Source organism: Corylus avellana, chromosome 8, assembly GCF_965113065.1.
Source record: "Corylus avellana chromosome 8, dhCorAvel1.hap1.2, whole genome shotgun sequence".
Taxonomy (NCBI): Eukaryota; Viridiplantae; Streptophyta; class Magnoliopsida; order Fagales; family Betulaceae; genus Corylus; species Corylus avellana.
In genome coordinates, this window is record NC_142497.1 from 1,919,608 (window position 1) to 1,942,703 (window position 23,096).

Consider the following 23,096-nt stretch of genomic DNA (forward strand, 5'->3'; position numbering starts at 1 on the left):
TTTCACGGTTAATTTAACTCCTTAAAATTCCTTAATTCATATGTTTCTTGATGGATAGTGAGATCTTTGACTTAAATTTATAAAGCCAATCAGTGTACTAATCAGATGCCTTTTCATAGCTAGAAATTTTGGCTGATTTGGGGGTTTGGAAGAGAGAATGACAGAAAATACAAGTGAAATTGCATTACTGAGCACTGCCTTTTTGTTTTGTTTTTACATTTTTTTGAAGAATTTGTTTGTTGTCTCACTTTTCATTATGCATAGGAAAGCTGTGCAACATATAATGACCAATTAAGTTGTGGCTTGTCATCGCAGATCAACAGTAACTGGCATGATAAACAAAGACCAAGATTAATTAATTTTCTCCAAGGCGGTAATCAGTGATCACATTGAATGCAAATTGGAAATATGAAAAGTAACAAAACTTTAATTTATTCAAATTGAAACTCAGGAAAGCAAATTGATGACAGACTCTATAACGACCAATTGATGACAAACTCTAAAGCGACCCATATGCAATTTTAAAGAAAAAGATTATACACCTATCTTTTAGGTTGTCCATGAATTGGAAATATGCAACCCTCCACTTATAGCTAAGAACTAATGAACCACAAACTCCCCAAAAACCTGTAATGAAGCCAAGAGCCACAGTAATTGGAAACCATGGGATTCTATGCCCATCGTCCTTATCCCGAATGTCTCCCTTGTTGCTAACAATATGGGCACACTCATGTGGAAGCGGGGGACCACAAAGTCCAGGGTTACCCTCAAATGCAGAGGCATCAAAGCTCTGGAGTTGAGTGCCTGATGGTATTGGTCCATGCAAATTGTTGTTTGCAACACTAAAGCCATGCAAAAAATGTAGACTACTTAGTGATGCTGGTAGTTCGCCGGACAATCGATTTACAGAAAGGTCTAATACTTCCAAGTTTGTGAGCTCTGAAATTTGGTTTGGGATGCTGCCTGAGAAGTTGTTATAACTAAGATCCAACCAAGAAAGACGCTTCAAACAACCGATCTCAATTGGGATGTTGCCACTAAGATTATTCTTTGCAACAACAATTGATGGTCGCAGGCTCGAGATAAAATTGTGCCGTACAGAAGTACTGGGGCCAGAAAATATTGGTAAATTCCAATGATTATTGTCTACTAGAGCCTTTGGTGACAGTAATGCTTGCAATCCACAAATTTCCTTTGGAAATTCACCTGAAATGAGGTTTTCAGATAAATCTAAACGAAAGAGCCTTGGAAGAGTCGACAACCAATTAGGAATTGAACCTGTGATACGATTGGAATTTAGTCTCAAGACTTCTAGCTTCTTAAGCCCAGAGAGCCATATAGGAATTTGACCAGACAGTTGGCAATAGTCAAGACTAAGAAATCGGAGATTTTCAAATCCATCAGAATCAACTATATTGTCATCACTTGGCATTGCCTCGTGTAGAAAATTCTCTCCAATGAGGACTACTTTGAGTGTCTTGCAATGCATCAAAATCTTGATTGCATATGTGATATTAGTTAACTTGTTGGTAGTAAGTGAAAGGAAAGATAAGAATTTTAATTGAAGCACCTCCGGTTGGATTTGTCCCTCGAGTTGGTTTAGGGCTAGACGGATTGCGGTCAAGGACTTGCATGAGTAAAGGCTTACTGGCAAGTTACCAGAAAACATATTATTCCCAAGGTCAATTACAGTAAGTTGATGAAGACAAGAGAAATTAAAGGTTGAGATGTTTCCTTCAAGAAAATTGGATCGTAAGAACAATTTTGTGAGATTTGTGCAATTCACCAAAGATGGGGGCAAAGAACCTGTTAAGGAGTTATCATCAAGGAGTATGTGCTTTAGTTTGGAGAGCTTCCCGATATCCACTGGGAGCTTGCCACTCAATTTATTGCGATATAACTCAAGGTAAGTGAGTTTGGCAAGGTTCACAATGTCACCGCTAATGGGTCCTGAAAGATTATTGGAAGGCAAAGAGATTTCTTCCAACCCCACTGCATTGTATATATCATGAGGAAGCAATCCAGAGAGAGAATTAAAACCTGCCCGGAAAACCTTGAGTTTGGAACAAGCCCCTAGTCCACGAGGAATATGGCCACTATAATGATTATGGGAGAAATCGAGGAGTTTGACCACTGAAGAGTTGATGCAAGGAAAGGAAGGAATCGGGCCTGCGAGATTATTGTTGCTGACATTGAGGTCGGTCAACCTCCATGCTCTTTGAAGGAATGATGATTGCATTGTCTCGCTGAATTGATTGCTAGATATGTCAACAATTTGAATGGAGGAAGGCCAACCAAAAGTATCTCCAAATAGATTGTTGTAGCTCAAATCAAGTACCTTGAGTTGATTCAAGGACAAAAATAATCCTTTAGGGAGAGGACCCGAAAGTGAATTGTTGTATAGATTGAGGTGGGAGAGATGTGTGAGGTTTCCAAGAGAGGGAGATATACTCCCACTGAGGCCTTTAGAAGGTAACCAAATATGGGTGACTTGACGTTTATGATCACAAGAAATGCCTTCCCACGTACAACAATCAATGGAAGACCAATTTAGTGGAGGAGAAGACATACAGTTGAAGGCTAAGGATGAGAGAGAGTCGCGGTCTATTTGGTTGCAGGCATGATTGGTAGAGAAAATAGCAAAGAGAAACAAGGTGAAAAGGAGATGATAAGGCTTTAAATATTGCATGGTTCTAATTTGATATGCCAAACTAGAAGAAAAAATGGTTATGAAGTAGTCCTAAAACTACACCTTGTATATATAGCTCTCATTTGCAGCTTTTCCCAAATTATAAGTCCAGTGGGGCCGGGGGACATAATTTCGTGGAAAAGTACTATTCGAGTTCACAAGTATACGTTATTATTATGATCGCTCTCGACTTGCGTCAAGTGACAAAATCATGTATGACTTTCCAGCATGAAAATTGTTTTTGGACTCGAAACCCACGGCAACTGTTTTCCTTTTCTAATTTGCTTAAAAAAAAAAAAAAAAAAAAAAAAAAAAAAACCCTCTGTATCCCCACGTAAAAATGTCACATTTATTATTCGGAACGAATAATTAATGAGCAGCTGATTACAGAGTAGATAAGCATATATATGTTATTTTAATAAAGTGTAATCTGATGATTGAGGCAAACTTTGTTGTCTCTACCTACTAGATTTCAAATTACAAAACTGAGCTTCTATTTTCTTTTTCAATCTTTTACTGTCTTCCAAATCAAGTTTTTCAGTGTACGTAGTTTCCCCTCTAGCTGGTATGGTTTCCCGCATTAATGCTTACTGTGTCCAAAGGATTTTCCATATATGTCGTTGTTGGTTAATCAACGACCCCATTGCGTAAACAGGATTGAACGCTTATCAAGCATGCAATCAATAAGATGCATGTTAAAAATGGGTCTTGGGCCTAACTCAACCAAAAAACTAGTTCAAGAGTTGAGGTTTTTCCTCACCCTTATAAATGGTCCATCTCCTTAATACCCAAGCAATGTGGGACTTTCAACACGCCCCCTCACGTCTAGCCGGAGGACATCCAAGCCAACACATTCAGCAATGGGAGACGGTGGGCCACAGCCAATTGGGCCAAGCACGTGTGGCGGGAGGACATCCAAGCCAACATGTGCGACAATGGAAGATGGTGGGCCACAACCAATTCAACCTGGCTTTGATACCATATTAGAAATGAGTCTTGCTCTTGGGTTGAGTTAGGTCCAAGATCCATTTTCTAATATGGTATCAGAGCCAGTTTTAATTGCCTGTGGCCCATCGTCAACTATTGCTGTACGTGTTGGCTTGGATGACCTCCCGCCACACGTGAGGGGGTGTGTTGGAAGTTCCACATTACTTGGTATTAAGGAGATGAACCATTTGTAAGGGTGAAGGGAAACCTCAACTCTTAAGCTAGCTTTTGGATTAAGTTAGGCCCATGACCCATTTCTAATAATGCTCACGGGACTCCAGCTCAGATAACAATAATACCTTTGCCCTCTTAACTTTTTACCATGGTTTACCATGCATGGAGATGTACCCAACGTCTTTCTGGATCGCAAATTGATGAAGGAAAAACACTAAGGAATTAACCAGGTTGACATAACTCGGTATCGGTATCGGTACGACTGTAATGAAATATAAACGCCTACTTCCCCCGCTGGAATCTCTTCAAAATGTTATATATATATATATATATATATATATATATATAGTGCTTTTATTCAACTTGATATGCTTATAACCACTTTTTGTAAGTGTAGTAGGCGGAGGAGTACTGGATACAAATAAAGTTACCAAATTTTAAGATTTTATTACAATCACATGTCAATGTAAATATATTTTTTATTTTATTTTTACACATGTTCACAAAAGAAGAGGTAGATTTAAATTAGTAATTTTTGCCTTATGATGCGTAGTCTCAACCAATTGACCTACCCCTCACAAACCACATGTCAATGTAAATATTATAGTAAGGAAAATATCAACGTAATATATATAGAGAATCATATATTCTACGGTCTCATCAAGCTCAAAGTCGCGGCTTAAGTTTAGAAATAAAAGGAATTTGTTGTTGGAAGTGACTAAACATTCTGCTAGCTGTTTATTCAACTTGATATCTTTACAATATAAATCATCACTTTGTATTGTAAAGGTAATGGACGTAGTAGGTGAAGCAGATAAAAATTAGGAAACCAGATTGTACATATGCTACTAAGTATCAAGTAATTAATATAAAGAATCCTTTACGTTGAGGTTCAACAATGCCGCTGCTCTGTTCATTTGGACGGCTCTTAGATATCTTGCAAGGTGCGATTTCGAATGCCCTAAAAGGATTTGGCTTCCCTTGCTGGACACCAATTGATTTTCAGATGAGATGGTCAAAAGCTCGATCCAATAAATAGTATCAGAGCCAGGGTCATGGGTTCGAGTCGCGGGAGCGTCATGATACCAATTGGTTTTCAGATGAGATGGTCAAAGGCTCGATCCAACACTTTATATGTTCGGTACTTGTACTTTCTTAAGTTTAGATAGCCATACATATAGGAATTGACTGGTTAGTTGGGATTCACTAAGGCTCATTTGTTTCAATGTAAAATATTTTCCGTTAGAAAATGTTTTCAGAAGAAAATGTTTTTCTAAAAAATAATTTCCTAGAAAACATTTTCCGGTGTTTGGCATGTATGAAAAATTACAAATTTATATATCAATCACATTAAACTTTAAATTATGAAAATGTCCCAACCAGGTCCCGGCAATGACCTGGCCGAGTCCTGCGAGTCTCGATTAGGTCCAAGTAGAGTCTCGACTAGGTCCCGATAAAGTCCTGATAGTGTCTTAATTTGGTCTCGACCAAGTTTGACGGTGTCCTGATAGGTCTCGACTGAGTCCTGGCGATGTCCTAACTGGATCCGACTAGGCCTTAGTCGGGTCTCAGCGAGGTCCTGATGAGTCTTGGTCATGTTTTGGGTTGGTCCTAAGAAGGTTCCGGGCGAATCCCGACAAGGTCCCAGTCGGGTATGTCGATTTGAGAATGAGGTGCTCAAACTCAGAAAATTGTTTAAAATTTTCAAAAATATAAACAATTTTTTAAAATTTATAAAGGCATTTTCCGTTAAACTGAAAATAGTTTTCATTGATTATTATTTTCCATCGCACTAATTACCCAAAAAAAAAAAAAAAAAAACTCTTTTAGAAATCATTTTATGCCAAAACAAACTGAACCCTAAAAGCCAAAACTCTGAGTTTTTTAAATCCATTGTAACCAAAGTATAGTGTCATCGCTTGGCGTTGCTTCATGTAGAAAATTTCTTCCAAGGAGGACTGGTCTGGAAATGTGACATTGCCTTAAATGCCAACTACTATACGTACCATCAAATTATTATTTCAATTGACAAAGAGGTCACTAATTAGATAGGTATATTTATTGCCCAACAACCTTTTTGTCTGATTTCTCTTGCCCATGTTTAACGTTAGACAAACTGAGGGTAAGCTGAAAGAGAAAGCTAAGAATGGAGAAGCTCCCAGCGACGAATATGGATGGTGTTTTGATAACTAACAACAACGGGTTATCTGTACATGATGATGAGGAGTTAAAGCAAGATATTTTGGATGGATTTTCTTCTACTAATCTCTAAAATTGCTGTGGCCATAAGAGAACTACATGGTTTGATTTTTTAACATCTTTTTATTATTTATAATAAGTGACACCTTGTGTACATAGCTGTGATCCCAATGGTAAATATATATGTAGTCACTGGTCATGGAAAAGTATTCAAGTGATCAGTATCAATTGATTGTTAATTTGTGTCTAAAATTAATGCAAAAAAAGATTCTTGCGTCTAGTTTCCTTTGGCATGGTTTGGAATCATGTATATATAACTTTCCGACACGAAAATTCTTAAGGAATTGACGAACCTTTCCTGTTCTCCTATGCTTGAATCATGTATTACTTTCCAACACGATATCGACGGCTGCTAATTTTGTCAATTATGTTGAAAAATCGTTTTTGGACTTGAAACCCACGGCTACTGTACGTTGCCGTTATACACTCCACCTAACATTATTCCAAACCATGTTGATGACAATTTTGATAATTACATTTTGAATTTCAAAAGTTTGTAAGTCCTAATGAAAGACTCACAATGGACCACAACATCTCATTGTACTAGAAAAATAAAGCAAGAAAAGGTAGAGATAAGTTAAGCCGAGATTAAGAAAATTAATTTGCAAGAAACTTCGAACAATGTCCTCTTCACACATAATATAATAGTTCTGTACCCGTTGATGTTGCCCAGATTGCAAGTCCAGTGCGCACATAATTCAAAGATAAGTGAAAGAAGAAGGATTCAAAGTCGAATCAGTTGATGAAAAAGTCAAAGAAGAAGATAAATGGTTTCACACACACACACCCACACACACACACACACACACACACACATATATATATATATATATATATATATATATATATCACAACCAATAATATACTAAATAAGCATATGGGCTATAATATGTCATCTTTTAATCATTAGTACTAACCACTGCTTTTAGGTATATATTTGCAAATATCCTACTGCTACTCTCGTGACTTTGCTGTCTCTATAAAATTTGAAATTACCAAACTGCGGTTTTTTTTTTTTTTTTTTTTTTCGCTTTAATCTCCAATGTTTTCATCTTAATTTAATTTATTCCTTGAGTATTTAATCTCAATAATACATACATTCTTTCGGTATTGACAAAGTTTAAAATAGATCCCTTCGTCACTTTACCAGCAAAGTTAACGGTTTGTCATCAGCTATATGTGTCTCATTTGATACATCATAAATATCCAATGCAATGCTAACTCAGAAAGTGCTAAGTCATTCATAGAAAAACAAAAAACATTCGATGTATGCTTAAACTTAAAGAAACACAAAACATCATAACCTAAAGAGCAAACTCACAGTAACAAAAGACTTCAGTTCTATTGACGTGGCATTGCATTGGACTGTTTAGATGAATTTTGAGGTGTTAAATGAGACACATGTGGTAGATCTTATCGTGATCAAGTTGAAATATTCTATTTCTTTTAGATGACTCTTCATAATTCCTAGAACTTGATTTCACAAACTGTTAATTTTGACAGCAAAGTGATATAGGAACATATTTTAACCGAATTCTTGAAATTGAAAACCCAATGACTAAATTCAAATGATATAAAAACCTAAAGAATAAATATAATTCCTCCCCCCCCCCCCCTCCCTTTTTTTTTGTTTTTGTTTTGTTTTTCCTTTATATGTATATATATTTGATTTTTAACATCTTTTTATTATTTATAATAAGTGACACCTTGTATATATCGCTGCGATCCCAATGGTAAATATATATGTGGTCACTGGTCATGGAAAAGTGTTCAAGTTCACTATCAATTGATTGTTAATTTGTGGCTACAATGCAAATTAAGACTCTAGCGTCCAGTTTCCTTTGGCATGGTTTGGAATCATGTGTAACTTTCCAACAAGAAAATTCTTAAGGAATTAACGAACCTTTCTCTTTCCCCTATGCTTGAACCCTCCGTCATTTGGGCTAACGATATCGACGGCTGCTAATTTTGTCAATTATGTTGAAAAATCGTTTTTGGACTTGAATCCCACGCCTACTGTTGTCGTTTTACACTCCACCTAACATTATTCTAAACCTTGTTGATGACAATTTTGATAATTACGTTTTGAATTTCAAGAGTTTGTAAGACTCACAATGAACCACGCCATCTTAGTGTACTAGAAAAAGTAAGGAATTGTATGTTAGCCTTTAAAATTGTACATTTTCAAAAAAATGTCTCTTTAATTGCATGCAATTTGATTCCAAATCGTAATTTTTTTTTTTAAAAAAAAACAATTTCATGCAATTTGATTTAAAATCGTACTTTTTGAGGATTTATTTTATTATTATTATTATTTTTTTTTGCAGTTCCATGGTTTAGTTGGTAATGTGAAGCCATGTTGTTCAATGTATGGAGACCGTGTGATTGCCCTCCTTTGCATATTAGCTTCTTTTAATGAATTCCAAACCATTCCTTTGGCATGGTTTGGAATCATGTGTAACTTTCCAACACGAAAATTCTTAAGGAATTGACGAACCTCTCTCTTTCCCCTATGCTTGAACCCTCCATCATTTGGGCTAACGATACCGACCGCTGCTAATTTTGTCAATTATGTTGAAAATCGTTTTTGGACTTGAAACCCACGGCTACTGTTGTCGTTTTACACTCCACCTAACATTATTCCAAACCTTGTTGATGACAATTTTGATAATTACGTTTTGAATTTCTAGAGTTTTTAAGACTCACAATGAACTCACAATGAAAGACTCACAATGAACCACGCCATCTCAGTGTGCTAGAAAAAGAAAAAAATTGTAGGTTAGCTTTTAAAATTGTACGGTTTCAAAAAAAACGTCTCTTTAATTGCAATTTGATTCCAAATCATAATTTTTTAAAAACACAATTTCATGCAATTTGATTTAAAAGCGCATTTTTTTGAGGATTTTTAATTTTTTTTAATTTTTTTTTTTCAGTTCCATGGTTTAGTTGGTAATGTGAAGCCATGTTGTTTGATGTAAGGAGGCGGTGTGACTGCCCTCCTTTGCATTTTAGCTTCTTTTAATGAATTCCTTTTTCATTGGTATTTGAGTGCATTTGTGAGTATTGAGTCTCACTTTGAAAAAATATAGACCAAAAGGAATCCAACTGTCTAACAAAGTTAGTGTTGTACGTTCGCACACGCAGATAGGAAACAAGGGTGTTCCTCTAAGCCAAGATGCTTTTCACATTCTACAATAAACCCTAGCTCATATCGGACTAATGCTTCCACTGAAAATGCATCATTAGAAGTAAAGTCACACTTCCATGTGAAAATGAATTTAAAGCAAGGGAAAATGGTCTAATCTCTAGTAAGCAAACTAATTTTCTCCTGTCAACTGTTAATTAGTTTTTCCCAATTTCGGAGCTTTTTTCCATGATTTCATTTTCCTATGTTTGATTTTGGCTACAAATGAAGATTCTTGCGTGTAGTTTCATCTGGTATATATGGTTTGGAAGCATGTATGACTTTACGGCACGAAAATTCTTATATATGGAATTGACAAACTTATCCCTTAATTTCCTCTATGCTTCAACCCTCCACCACTTGTGCTATGTATCAACACTCTTATCACGGCTAAATCAATCAAAGCCAAAGGAATAATTTGACCGGGAAAGTCTGGCATATGCATGAGATACTTAAGAAGTGTTGTTTCAAACGATTATTCAAAAGTCTTTTGCTATTGATGAAGATCGTAACCTCTACGTTTGTGGAAATTAAGCAATGGAACCACAATTCATAGACACGGGATCAGACGCGAGACGTCAAACAGTCTCAAAAATCAATACATACACCTTTCAAATAAAGATTTTTTTTTTTTTTTTTCTTTTCTAATCTTTCAAATCAAGATTATTGTTTGTAGTTTCCACTCTGGTAGAATAAAAAATAAAAAAATAAACACAAAGGATTTATGGGACGCAAATGGCTTGCTCTTATTCTTAGTAATATTTTCAATACAAAGGCTTATATTTATAGGAGAATTAGAATAAGTGAAAGTAATAGTATGATATTACCAAAAAGCTAGGAAATTACAATCAAATCTTGCAATCCAGACCTTTTAGACGGTATATTGATCCAATTCAGGATGAAGATGCGTCAACCCAGTCCAGTCCATTCTTCTTGGATCGAAAACTGTTAAAATAATGATTAAGTAATTAAATTTACCTCTTCCTATAAGTTTAAGCTTAAGCTTTTGGGATAACGGGTAATTTAACATGGTATCAAAGCCAAATGTCTTAGGATCGAACCTTAACTCCGTCAATTCACTCCCATTTAAATTAAATATTTCACGTGTTGGGTCTCACCTATTAAAAGATAGTCTCAGCCCACAAGTGAAGAAAAAAGTTAAAATAATGATCTGATGATTTAACAGAAACTATCTCAACAAAAAAGAAGGAAGAAGTTACTATACTTTTTTAAAAAAATATTATTTTCATGAGTAATAATGCAAGGAAATTCATTCCATCTCACTTGCCCCGTAGTGGGCTTTTTCGTTTTCGAGAATGAAAGACCATAGAAGCAATCAAATTGCATTCCACAGAAAGGCATTCTACTCTGTTTTCACATTTCTTGAAGAATTTTTAAAAGCGAAAAGCTAAAAGCTAAAGTTGTGCTTGTTATGCCCCAATCCCCAACTGCACATTTTTTACAATTTGATGTATCAAAAATGACCCTAAAGTTTAGTGGGGGCAACTATGCCGCGCGTGAAAATTTCGAGAGATTGTCACAATAACCAAATAAGTTGTGGCTTTTCATCGCCGACCAATTGTAAATTGCATGCCAAATAAAGTGGTTAGACAAAATATTTCCCCACTTACGAAGCCAGAAACAGAGGTCCACAATGAATGAAAGCCCAAGGCTTATAAGGTGCATCCGTAAAGGCCTTGAGGGAATTTTGTAGTCAAAAGTCATAAGGAGAAAAGGCTAACCTTACGCCAGATCCATCTTAGAATCAGGCGGTTCGAAACAAGATCATGAAGGTCCACTTCACAAGAGAAAATTGGATTGGCCCAACAACCTTATCTCATCAATTAAAGTCCAGATACATCCAAAGTCACTCACAACCTCTCCAGAGATTATTATGGGAGAGATGTCGTCTCAACAAATGTAATCATTGATCCTCTCAACAAACTCAATCCCACCTTCCAAGGGTTGTTTACCAATATTTGAGGAAAGTATTTGCAGGACTCTCACTCTCAAGCTCCATCTATAAAAGAAACACACACCACAATATAAAGGGGACGGTGAATTTTATCTCTACTATTCTCATTTCATTATAGTTACTCTATTGTTTTACTTTCATCTCTTTACATTATTCTAACTTAGGCATCGGAGGTGGAACGGCAGCCACATCCCACTTCGCGGCCTTCCATCACTGATCAATCTTTACTCTTAGCAGGCTTTGGAATCAAGTTGCTACCAGATTGACAACTGTCTCAACAGAAAGTAACCAAGATTAATTAATTTTCTTCACCAAAGGTGATCACATTGAACACAAATTAAAAGTATGAAAACTAACAAGGCTTATTCATATCAAAACTTGGGAAACCAAATTGATGACAGACTCCGTAACGACCACTTGATAATAGACTCTAAAATAACCAATATGCAATTTTAAAGAAGAACATTTTACATCTATCTTTTAGGTGGTCTATGAATTGGAAATACGCAACTCTCCACCTACAACTAATAACTAATGGACAACAAACTCTCCAAAAACCTGTAATGAAGCCAAGAACCACATTAACTCAAAACCATGGAATTTTATGCCTATTGTCTTCATCCCGAATGTCTCTATTGTTGCTAACAAAATGGGCACACTCATGTGGAAGCGCCACAAAGTCCAGGGTTGCCCTCATATGCAGAGGCATTAAAATGATGGTTTTTAAAAGTAGCTAGAAAAACTTTCAAAAATTTATCTTTTAGGATTGCCGTCCAATATTCTTTCCTGCAATCCTTCATATTAAAATTCTTGCTTTTAATGATGGTATTTTGAACTTCGCGCACAAGAAAACGTACTAATTATATGACTTGGAAATCTCGAGTCTGAAAGAAATCATGAAGTGAAAGTTGGGAGGAAAATGACCAAAACTAAAGACTTGGAAGGCATAGAAATTATGACCAATGATGCTTGACTTAGACTCAAACTATCTGAAAGAAATGATGCATGATTTAGGAGAAAATTATTTGAGTGATTAACATCATTGATTTTGACTACATTAATGCAAGATTTTTGCATGTAGTTTCGTCGAACCAAGCTGAAAATTGAAAGGAAAATGACCAATGCCTACTTTTTTGGCTTTTCTATTGAATTTGAATGTCCCAACGGCTAGGTTAGACGGTTCTAGTGGCAAAATGCTTGACTTCAGCAAATTTCATTGTATTGTAGGGAGAGTAGCTAGCTGTCAAAGGCTCATATGCTCTTCAGCAGACTTTGTGGTCATTGATCATGATCACTCACTTGACTCTCACTGCAACAAAATTTAAAAAATAAGTTTAAACTTTTCGTATAAGTAGTAATTTAACACCAATCTTTCATGTGGCTTTTAGAATCTCCTGATAATTAAAGACGGGTTGCGATGCCCTACAGAAGAGGATATATATTAGAACATGGAGCATACAAGTGAAATTGAATTCCTGAGGACTGCATTTTTGTTCTGTTTTCACTTCTTTTTTAGAATTTGTTTGTTATCTCCCTTTTTCTTATGCATCCAAGACTAGAAGCAAAGTGATAGGAAAATAAGGCAGCGACAACTTGTGGGCGAAACAAAAAAAGTGTAAGCGACAACTTTAAAAGTGCATGGTTTCAACGTTGGACCTTCCTGGCATGGCCGAAAAATTTGACCTGGAATGAAATTATCCAAAAAATTTCAGGAGTTTGTAAGTCCTTAGGAAAGACTCACAATGAACCACGCCATCTCATTGTACTACAAAAATAAAGAGAGAAAAGGTTGAGATAATTAGTTAAGCCGAGATTAAGAAAATTAATTTGCAAGAACCTTCGAGATTAAGAAAGTTAAATTGGTTTCTTTAACTTCTTGTCATTTTTTATTTTTTATTTTTTAAGTGAAGTAGGTTTGTTGTCAATTTTGATATATATATATATATATATATATATATATATATATTCAATTATGCAGCATAAATTAGGTGAAATCATGTAATTAGCAAGCTCTTGTGGGTGTGAATTATATATTATTCCTTTGGCCCAAAATGGTTGACCGTTGACCATCGGTGCTGGTGGTGGTAGCTTCACAGAAATTTCCAAAGCTAGGCTGATCGAAATGTGTACGTTATTTCTTTTGGTTGGAAATTTTTAAATTCTTTTTCCCCGTAACAGTTTTATTTTTAACAACGGTGGGACCATGGGATCACATTGAACGAAAATTGAAATGGTCAAAACTAACAAAGCCATAAATTATTCAAATTAAAACTTGAGAAAGCAAGTTCGTGACAAACTCTAAACCAACCAATTGAGGAAGACTCTAAAGCCGCCAATATGTAATTTTAAATTAGAAGATTAATATTTATTTTTTAGGTTGTCAAGAAAATGGAAATATGAAACTCTCCACTTATGGCTAAAAATTAATGGACCACAAATTCCCCAAAAACCTGTAAGAAAGCCAAGAACAACAGTAATTGGAAACCAAGGGATTCTAGGCTCATCGTCCTCGCTAAGAATGTCTCTGTCGTTACCAATAATATGGGCACATTCATGTGGAAGTGGGGGGCCGCAAAGTCCAGGGTTGCCCTCATATGCAGAGGCATCAAAACTTTGGAGTTGAGTACCAGATGGTATTGGTCCATGTAGATTGTTGTTTGCAACACTAAACTCAGACAAAAAATGTAGACTACTTAATGATGCTTGTATTTCACCAGACAACTGATTTGCAAAGAGGTCTAATCTTTCCAAGTTTGTGAGCTCAGATAGTTGGTCTGGAATGTTGCCTGAGAAGTTGTTCTGACTGAGATCCAGACCAATAAGTAGCTTCAAATGACCAATCTCAATAGGAATGTTGCCGCTAAGACTGTTGTTTGCAACAAAAATTACTGGTCCCATGTTGGAGAGAGAATTGTACTGGATAGTACTTCTTGTGGCAAAAATTAGTAAATCCAATTTATTGTTGTCAACTAAAGCCTTTTGTGACGTTAATGCTAGCAATGCACCAAGTTCCTTTGGAAATTCACCTGAAAGGAGGTTATTAGATAAGTCTAAACGGAAAAGCCTTGGAAGAGTTGACAACCAACCAGGAATTGAACCAGTGATACGATTTGAATATAGATGTAGACATTCTAGTTTCTTGAGCTTAGATAACCATATAGGAAATTGCCCAATTAGTTGGCAGCCACCAAGATCCAAATATCGAAGGTTTTTAATCCATCGGAACCAACTGGCATTGTCTCATGTAAAAAATTTCCTCCAAGAAGGACAATGTTGAGTCTATTACAACGCTTCAAAATCTTGATTGCACCGGTGATATTGGTTAGGCTATTGCTAGCAAGTGAAAGAAAATATAGGAATTTCAATTGAAGCACCTCGGGTAGGATTTGCCCCTCCAGTCGGTTTTGGGCTAGTCGAATTGCGATTAAGGACTTGCATGAGTAAAGGCTTATCGGCAAGTTACCGGAGAAGTTATTAAAGCCTAAGTCAATTGTAGTAAGTTGATGAAGACTAGAGAAATTAAAGGTAGAGATGTCTCCTTCAAGAAAATTTTCTCGTAAAATCAATTTTACGAGATTTGTGCAATTCACCAAAGATGAGGGTAGAGAACCTGTTAAGGAGTTGGTATGAAGGATTATATGCTTTAATTTGGAAAGCTTGCCAATATTCGTAGGGAGGTTTCCGTTCAATTCATTTTCATATAACTCAAGGCTTGTGAGTTTGGCAAGATTCTCAATGTCACTGCTAATGGGTCCTAAAAGATTATTGGAAGGTAAGGAGATTTCTTCTAACCATGTCGCATTGTACATATCGTCAGGAAGTTTTCCTGAGAGAGAGTTAGAATCTGCTCGAAAAACATTTAGATTGGGACATGACCCCAATCCACTAGGAATTTGGCCATCATGATGATTATGAGAGAAATCAAGGAGCTTGACAAAGGAAGAATTGATGCACGGATAGGAAGGAATAGGACCTGTGAAACTATTGTTACTCACGTTGAGCTTAGTCAACCTCCATGCTCTTTGAAGAAATGAAGATTGGATTGTTCCGCTGAACTTATTGCTAGATATGTCAACAATTTGAATGGAGGCAGGCCAACCAAATATATCTCCAAATAGATTGTTGTAGCTCAAATCAAGGACTTTGAGGTTATTCAATGAAGAAAACAAACCTTTATGGAGAGGGCCCGAAAGTGAATTGTGAGAGAGATTGAGGTGTGAGAGAAATGTGAGGTTTCCAAGAGCAAGAGATATACTCCCACTGAGGCCTTTAGAAGGTAACCAAATTTGGATGATTTGATGTTTATGATCACAAGAAATGCCTTCCCATTGGCAACAATCAATGGAAAATCAATTTAGGTGAGGAGAAGACATACCATTAAAGGCTAAGGACAAGAGAGAGTCGCGGTCTATTTGGTTGCACGCATGATTCGTGGAGAAAATGCCGAAGAGAAACAAGGTGAAGAGGAGACGAGGAGGCATCAAGTCATGCATCCTTCTTGTTTGATAACTCATACCAGAAGAATGAAAGGCAAAGTCGCAGAAGAAGCAAGAGAAAAAATGATGAACGTCTAAATCTTGTATACCTCTATTCGATCTATATAAGTTTGGCCAAATTGCAAGTATATATAATGAGGAGTTGTTTTGGTTAGAGATGAGATGTTGCCTACTTCGTTTTTGCTAGTGGGATTGCTTGGAGCCATTTGATTTGGGTTTTGCTTAGTCTTCTTGTTGAAAATTACTTTGAATCATAAAAAAATTATATATATGCTATTTATTTATTCTGACAACGATAAACCAACGGCATCTTTTCTTGTAATGCTGCTTATAAGGTTGCGTTTGGAATTAGATAACGTATGGTTTGTTTGATTTTTTTAATAAAATTATTTACTTAACAAGAAAAGTTCCCCTGCTTAGAGATCTTCGCAAATCCAAGTCAATCTTGCTGGCACTCCTCCTTTGACTTTCTTCCTAAACAAAACAGCTGGCACCCCCACTTCTTTAACAATTTTTATCATGTGTATATATATACGTACAAATCATGTTCGCCCTTCCTCTGTACGTTGCTTAGAATATATATATAATGCTGTGCACATGAATCCTTGCATCCCGGCTAAAGCAAAGATGCTAATATCCTCAGGTTACTCCTTTGATTTCTTGGAAAAATATTTGAGTTACCATCACTTGCGTGTGGTTTAGTACTCTTTTTTTTTTTTTTTTTTTTAAGAGCCGCATAAAAGAGTAATGTTATACATATTATCACTTTTTTACACTTTTTTTATTTATTTATTTTTATATTCAATAGTAATTTTAAAAACTACATATAAATGTCGAGATCAAAATTGGTGTGAAGAAATAGAAGTAAGTATAGCATTACTTGAAACATAAACATATGAATTTGTTGATCTTTCAACTAGGATTAACGAAGTATAGAGAAATTTGCATCAACAAGATGCATTAAGTTTGCTGTACATAGATTCTTCATTTAGCAGATAAAAGGTGGATTTTCTTGCGCTGAAAAACGCTATTTCTACTCTTCAATTCCTATAAAATCAAGAGAGACGTTATAAGTATCAAATTTTTTACCAAGAGATGAGTACCAAAATCATGTGGAGTTTATTCATTTGTACCCATAGCATTTTTCTTAATTAATTGTTTTGATTTTCTCCAATAGATATATAGCTCCATATCATTTTGATATCCATCTCTTTGTAAAAGTCTTGATTCCCTAGCATTTCTCTTAAATAAATCAGTGGAATCTTAACCTTTTCCGTGGGATAAAATCAAGCTTCACCTAGAGACTTTGTTTTTTTTTTTTTTTTTTTTTAAATGAATAATGAGATGTTTTACCTACATTTATATAGCCAATTAATCTAATAATCAGATTCCTCTCGCCGATTCTTTCCATTTTAATGGTTGGAATTTTCTTTTTCTTTTTTTTTTTTTTGCGTGAAAGGATTTGAAATTTTAATTAATTAAATAATAATATTCTTGAAAGCTCATAACACAAACTATAGGACAATATTGCTTTTTTCCTTTCAAAAAATAGAAAGATGGCCACTTAATTCATTTAATTATAATCTAGCTATCTTACCGACTCACCCAACCAAGATTTATTTGTTTTTATACAATTTTCCATTTAAATAAATTTTTTTTATGCAATTTCGTGTGACATTCTTTGGATTGCTTTAAGTATTGAATCACTTCATTTATTCCGATTATTGATCAAGTTTATTTAAAATATTTACTTCAAATGTCTCTTTATCACATCCAAAAATAATTTTTCTTTTTTAATTCTTCATTTCCATGAAAGCACATGCTTTAAGTGGCAACGGTCATAGTTTCAAAATTTAAAACTATTAACCAACACTTATTTTATTCAAATTACTTATGAATAAATCAATTTCGTACAATATATATGGGCTAAGACTTAATCATCTTTTTGATTATACACCAAACTAAATAGTTTCAAACTTGGACAAAAATCCATGGCTTGCAAATTTATTAGAAAACTTATGCTAGTGATGAGGGAGTTGCTTATTCTTGTTCTCTTAAAAGTGCAAGCTAATGACTTTACTCATATCTCTTTCCATCCCTCTTCACCTCCCACACTGTCTCTTCATTTTCCTAAGCTTGATAAAGTTCAAATTAATGATTTTGCCCCTGAGTCATTTTTTCCTTCTCCACAACCCATCTGGTATCCTCAATCCTCTGAACTTGATGAAACACTACATACATGCATTGATATGTTTATTAAATTTTGTGATGAAAAATGGCTAGATCGCAGCTGGTCTAAAGATCACAAGCTTGGTTATGAATCTTGTCTTTTTCTAGCTTATTACACATGTTGGTGGAAACACAATGTCAAGGAGATGGTGAATTCCGAGCTTGCATCTTGTGTACAAAATTGTATAAAACATCAAACTAATGTTAAGACCTGTTTAGAAGAATGTCATGAAAGGCATTTGAAGAAACAATTAGATGTTATCTATACATAAAATTCCCGGCTTAAGGTCTACTAAAGATTTCTTAACTAATCTCTCTCTCTCTCTCTAGCTATTTGTTAGTCGCCAAATGGATTTGATATGGTTTGTTTCTTAAAATGCTTATCAATCTTTATATACAGTAAAAGAATACTTTCCAACTTTTATATATATTTTTTGACATGCACCAATAGAAAGTTTATCAGGTATATTTTAATTATTTTCATTCATTACAAACTATTGAACATTGTTTCTTCTACATGAATCTTAACTCGTATTAAAAGTTGTCATTTACACTTTGATGCAGAGTCCCACACAAATTCCAATTCCTTTGGAGGCCAAATAAGTTCATCAAAAATGATTGCCGCCAGACGTTTTGAGGCAAAATACTAGTGGCTTTGTCTTTATTATCTTATGACCATTTCAGTAAATTTAGAATGATAGAAGATAGAAGTGAAATTGCATTCCTGAGCATAGCCATTTTGTTCTGTTTTCACATTTCTTCAAGAGTTTTTTGTTCTCTCTCTCTTTTAAATGAGATTGAGAATATTCCATTAGTGTATTTTAGAGGAGAATTTTTTTTTTTTGTTGGTTTGTTGTGAGTAGGTTTGTTGTCAATTTTGACCGTATAAAGTTTGATTGTGTCAATTTCGTTCATAGACTTTAGGTTACGTTTATTGTGATCCCTCCCTCCCTCCTCTTCAATGTCAATATTCAACACTAGAAGCAAAAGTAAAGGTGTAATTGTTTCTTGATCTTTTAAGTCTGGCTATGAAAAACCATTCTTTAAGGAACTCTGTTCTGTAGCACTAGCCCCAGGCAAAGGGCCAAAAAAAGGGTATTATCATGCAGGAAATTTTCATATTGACTATTCTGTCAATCATTTTAGAGAGAGAAAAAAAAAAACGTTTCTAAATTTGGAAAAAGGGAATGAATTTAATCATTTTTGTGGTCATGATTCAATAAGACAAGTATGAGCTTATGAAACAAATCATGTTCAAGTAAGGTCCTGATTCAATCATTTCTATCTGAAAAGAAAACCAGATTGTTTTTGTTTGTAAACAATTAAATTTCTATTTTGAGAACATCTGCTTGCTTACTTAAATCCAAGACTGTTTTTTGGTAAGTTACTTAAATCCAAGATGCATACAAAAGCTATGTAACTTCTGACATTTGGTCCTGCTGCAGATGAAAATAATAGCACAGCTAAATAACCCGTATATTGTGGAGTACAAAGATGCATGGGTGGAAAAGGTAGTCTATTAGCAAGGTGTTAGTTCTGTAATTTTACCCCAAAATCAGAATTAGATTAAAATTTTCCATTTTATTTTCATGAATTTAAGAAAACATTATAATTTGAAAATTATGTCCCCTGAACCTTATTATTGGGTTGGTTTTTGATTCATGTACTACAGGAATGCTATGTGTGCATTGTGACAAGTTACTGTGAAGGAGGAGATATGTAAGTAGTACTACTTAAAACCTTGAACTTAGCATATTAATCCATTGCTCATTGGTGAAAGAACTTTGACATGGAGCAAGGGTGTTCCTCTAAGCCAAGAGGCTCTTCACATTCTACAATAAACCTTAGCTCATATCTGATCAATGCTTCCACTAAAAATGCATCAGTAGAAGGTAAAGTCACACTTCCATGTGAAAATGGTCTTATCTCTCGTAAGCAAACAAAGAAAGAAGATATTTACGAATTGAATGGAGGTTCTAGTGACATCTCATCAATGAGTACGGTGACTTTGGATCATGGTAATGAAACAAGGATTGAATGGGACCCCCAAACTCGGCAAAGAGCAGAAGGTCTGGAGTCACTACTAGAGATCTGCTCAGATTTACTAAAACAGGAAAGGCTTGAGGAACTTGCAGGAGTGTTGAGACCTTTTCGTGAAGAAGAAGTTGTGTCATCAAGAGAAACAGCAATTTGGCTGACACAGAGCCTAATGAATATTCGCAAAACTGGCAGTGCAACTTAGCAGAAATGGAATTTGAATGGTTCATCACTTGTAATCTCATCAAGTAGACAAATTTTCTAGATTTCAAAAGCTAAGTTCACTTTCATAATCTTGAAATCATTGTAAAACATTTTAACCTTAATTTCCCCTTAATTTAACTCTTTGAAATTCCTTAATTCATATGTTTCTTGATGGATAATGAGATCTTTTAACTTAAATTTATAAAGCCAATCAGTCTACTAATCAGATGCCTTTTGATAGTTGGAAATTTTGGTTGATTTGGAGCTTTAGAAGAGATAATGATAGAGCGTACAAGTGAAATTGCATTCCCGAGGACTGCCTTTTTGTTCTGTTTTCACATTTTTTGAAGAATTTGTTTGTTGTCACTCTTTTTATTATATGCATAGGAAAGCTATGCAACATATAATGACCAAATAAGTTGTGGCTTGTCATCACGGATCAACTGTAAATGGCATGACAAACAAAGTAACCAAGATTAATTAATTTTCTCCAAGACGATGATCACATTGAACGCAAATTGGAAATATGAAAACTAACAAAACCTTACATTATTCAAATTGAAACTCAGGAAACCAAATTGATGACAGACTCTAAAATGACCAATATGCAATTTTAAAGAAAAAGATTATACACCTACCTTTTAGGTTGTCCATGAATTGGAAATATGCAACTCTCCACTTATAGCTAAGAGCTAATGGACCACAAACTCCCCAGAAACCTGTAATGAAGCCGAGAACCACAGTAATATGAAACCATGGGATTTTATGCCCATTGTCCTCATCTCGAATGTCTCCCTTGTTGCTAACAATATGAGCGCAATCATGTGGAAGAGGGGGGCCACAAAGTTCAGGATTGCCCTCATATGCAGAGGCATCAAAGCTTTGGAGTTGAGTGCCTGATGGTATTGGTCCATGCAAATTATTGTTTGCGACACTAAAGGCATTTAAGAAATGTAGACTACTTAGTGACGCTGGTATTTCGCCGGACAATTGATTTGCAGAGAGGTCTAATACTTCCAAGTTTGTGAGCTCTGAAATTTGGTTTGGGATGCTGCCTGAGAAGATGTTATGACTAAAATTCAGCACAGAAAGAAGCTTCAAACAACCGATCTCAATTGGGATGTTGCCGCTAAGATTATTGTTTGCAACAATAATTGCTGGTCGCAGGCTTGAGAGAAAATTGAGTTGTACAATCTGTCCAAAAGGACTGGGGCCAATAAATATTGGTAAATCCAAATGATTATGGTTTACTAGAGCCTTTGGTGACACTAATGTTTGCAATCCACAAAATTCCTTTGGAAATTCACCTGAAATGAGGTTGTTAGATAAGTATAAACGAAAGAGCCTTGGAAGAGTCGACAACCAATTAGGAATTGAACCTGTGATACGATTGGAATCTAGTTTCAAGACTTCTAGCTTCTTAAGCCTAGAGAGCCATATAGGTAGTTGACCAGTCAGTTGGCACGCAGCAAGACTAAACATTCGAAGATTTTCAAATCCATCAGAATCAACTATATTGTCATCACTTGGCATTGCCTCATGTAGAAAATTCCCTCCAAGGAAGACAATGGTGAGTGTCTTGCAACGCGTCAAAATCTTGATTGCACCAGTGATATTGGTTAGCCTATTGAAAGCAATTGAAAGGAAAGATAAGAATTTTAATTGAAGCACCTCAGGTTGGATTTGTCCCTCGAGTTGGTTTCGAGATAGACGGATTGCGATCAAGGATTTGCATGAGTAAAGGCTTATTGGCAAGTTACCAGAGAACTTATTATCTCCAAGGTCAATTACAATAAGTTGATGAAGACTAGAGAAATTAAAGGTAGAGATGTTTCCTTCAAGGAAATTGGATCGTAAGGTCAATTTTGTGAGATTTGTGCAATTCACCAAAGATGGGGGCAAAGAACTTGTGAAGGAGTTTTCATCAAGAAGTAGGTGCTTCAATTTGGAGAGCTTCCCAATATCCAAAGGGAGGTTGCCACTCAATTTATTGCCATATAACTCAAGGTTGGTGAGTTTGGCAAGTTTCACAATATCACTGCTAATTGGTCCTAAAAGATTATTGAAAGGTAAGGAGATCTCATCTAACCCAGTCGCATTGTATATATCATGAGGAAGCAAGCCTGAGAGAGAATTAAAACCTGCTCGGAAAACCTTAAGTTTGGAACACGCCCCTAGTCCACAAGGAATTTGGCCGCTATGATGATTATGGGAGAAATCGAGGAGGCTAACAAATGACGAATTGAAGCAAGTAAAGGAAGGAATAGGGCCCATGAAACTATTGTTGCTGACGTTGAGCTCGATCAACCTCCATGCTCTTTGAATGAATGAAGATTGGATTGTCTCACTAAATTGATTGCTAGATATGTCAACAATTTGAAGGGAGGCAGGCCAACCAAATATATCTCCGAATAGATGGTTGTAGCTCAAATCAATGACCTTGAGTTGATTCAAGGACGAAAACAATCCCTTAGGCAGAGGACCCAAAAGTGAATTGTGGGAGAGATTAAGGTAGGAGAGACGTGTGAGGTTTCCGAGATAGAGAGATATACTACCACTGAGGCCTTTAGAAGGTAACCAGATATGGTTGACTCGACATTTACGATCACAATAAATGCCCTCCCACTGGCAACAATCAATGGAAGACCAATTTAGTGGAGGAGAAGACATACGGTTGAAGGCTAAGGACGAGAGAGAGTCGCGGTCTATTTGGTTGCAGGCATGATTGGTGGAGAAAATACCAAAGAGAAGCAAGGTGAAGAGGAGATGATAAGGCTTTAAATCTAGCATGGTTCTTCTTTAATATGTGAAACCAGAAGAAAAATGGCTATGAAGTAATCCTAAAATTACACCATGTATTTA

The 23,096-nt window shown here is 35.6% G+C and overlaps 3 pseudogenes; all 3 read right to left on the reverse strand.

The window, feature by feature from the left end:
- Positions 1-499: 499 nt before the first annotated feature.
- Positions 500-2,689, reverse strand: LOC132163762 (tyrosine-sulfated glycopeptide receptor 1 pseudogene; annotated as a pseudogene).
- A 9,009-nt stretch (positions 2,690-11,698) lies between these two features.
- Positions 11,699-15,970, reverse strand: LOC132163788 (uncharacterized; annotated as a pseudogene).
- A 4,855-nt stretch (positions 15,971-20,825) lies between these two features.
- LOC132163789 (tyrosine-sulfated glycopeptide receptor 1 pseudogene) lies at positions 20,826-23,024 on the reverse strand (annotated as a pseudogene).
- Positions 23,025-23,096: the final 72 nt, after the last annotated feature.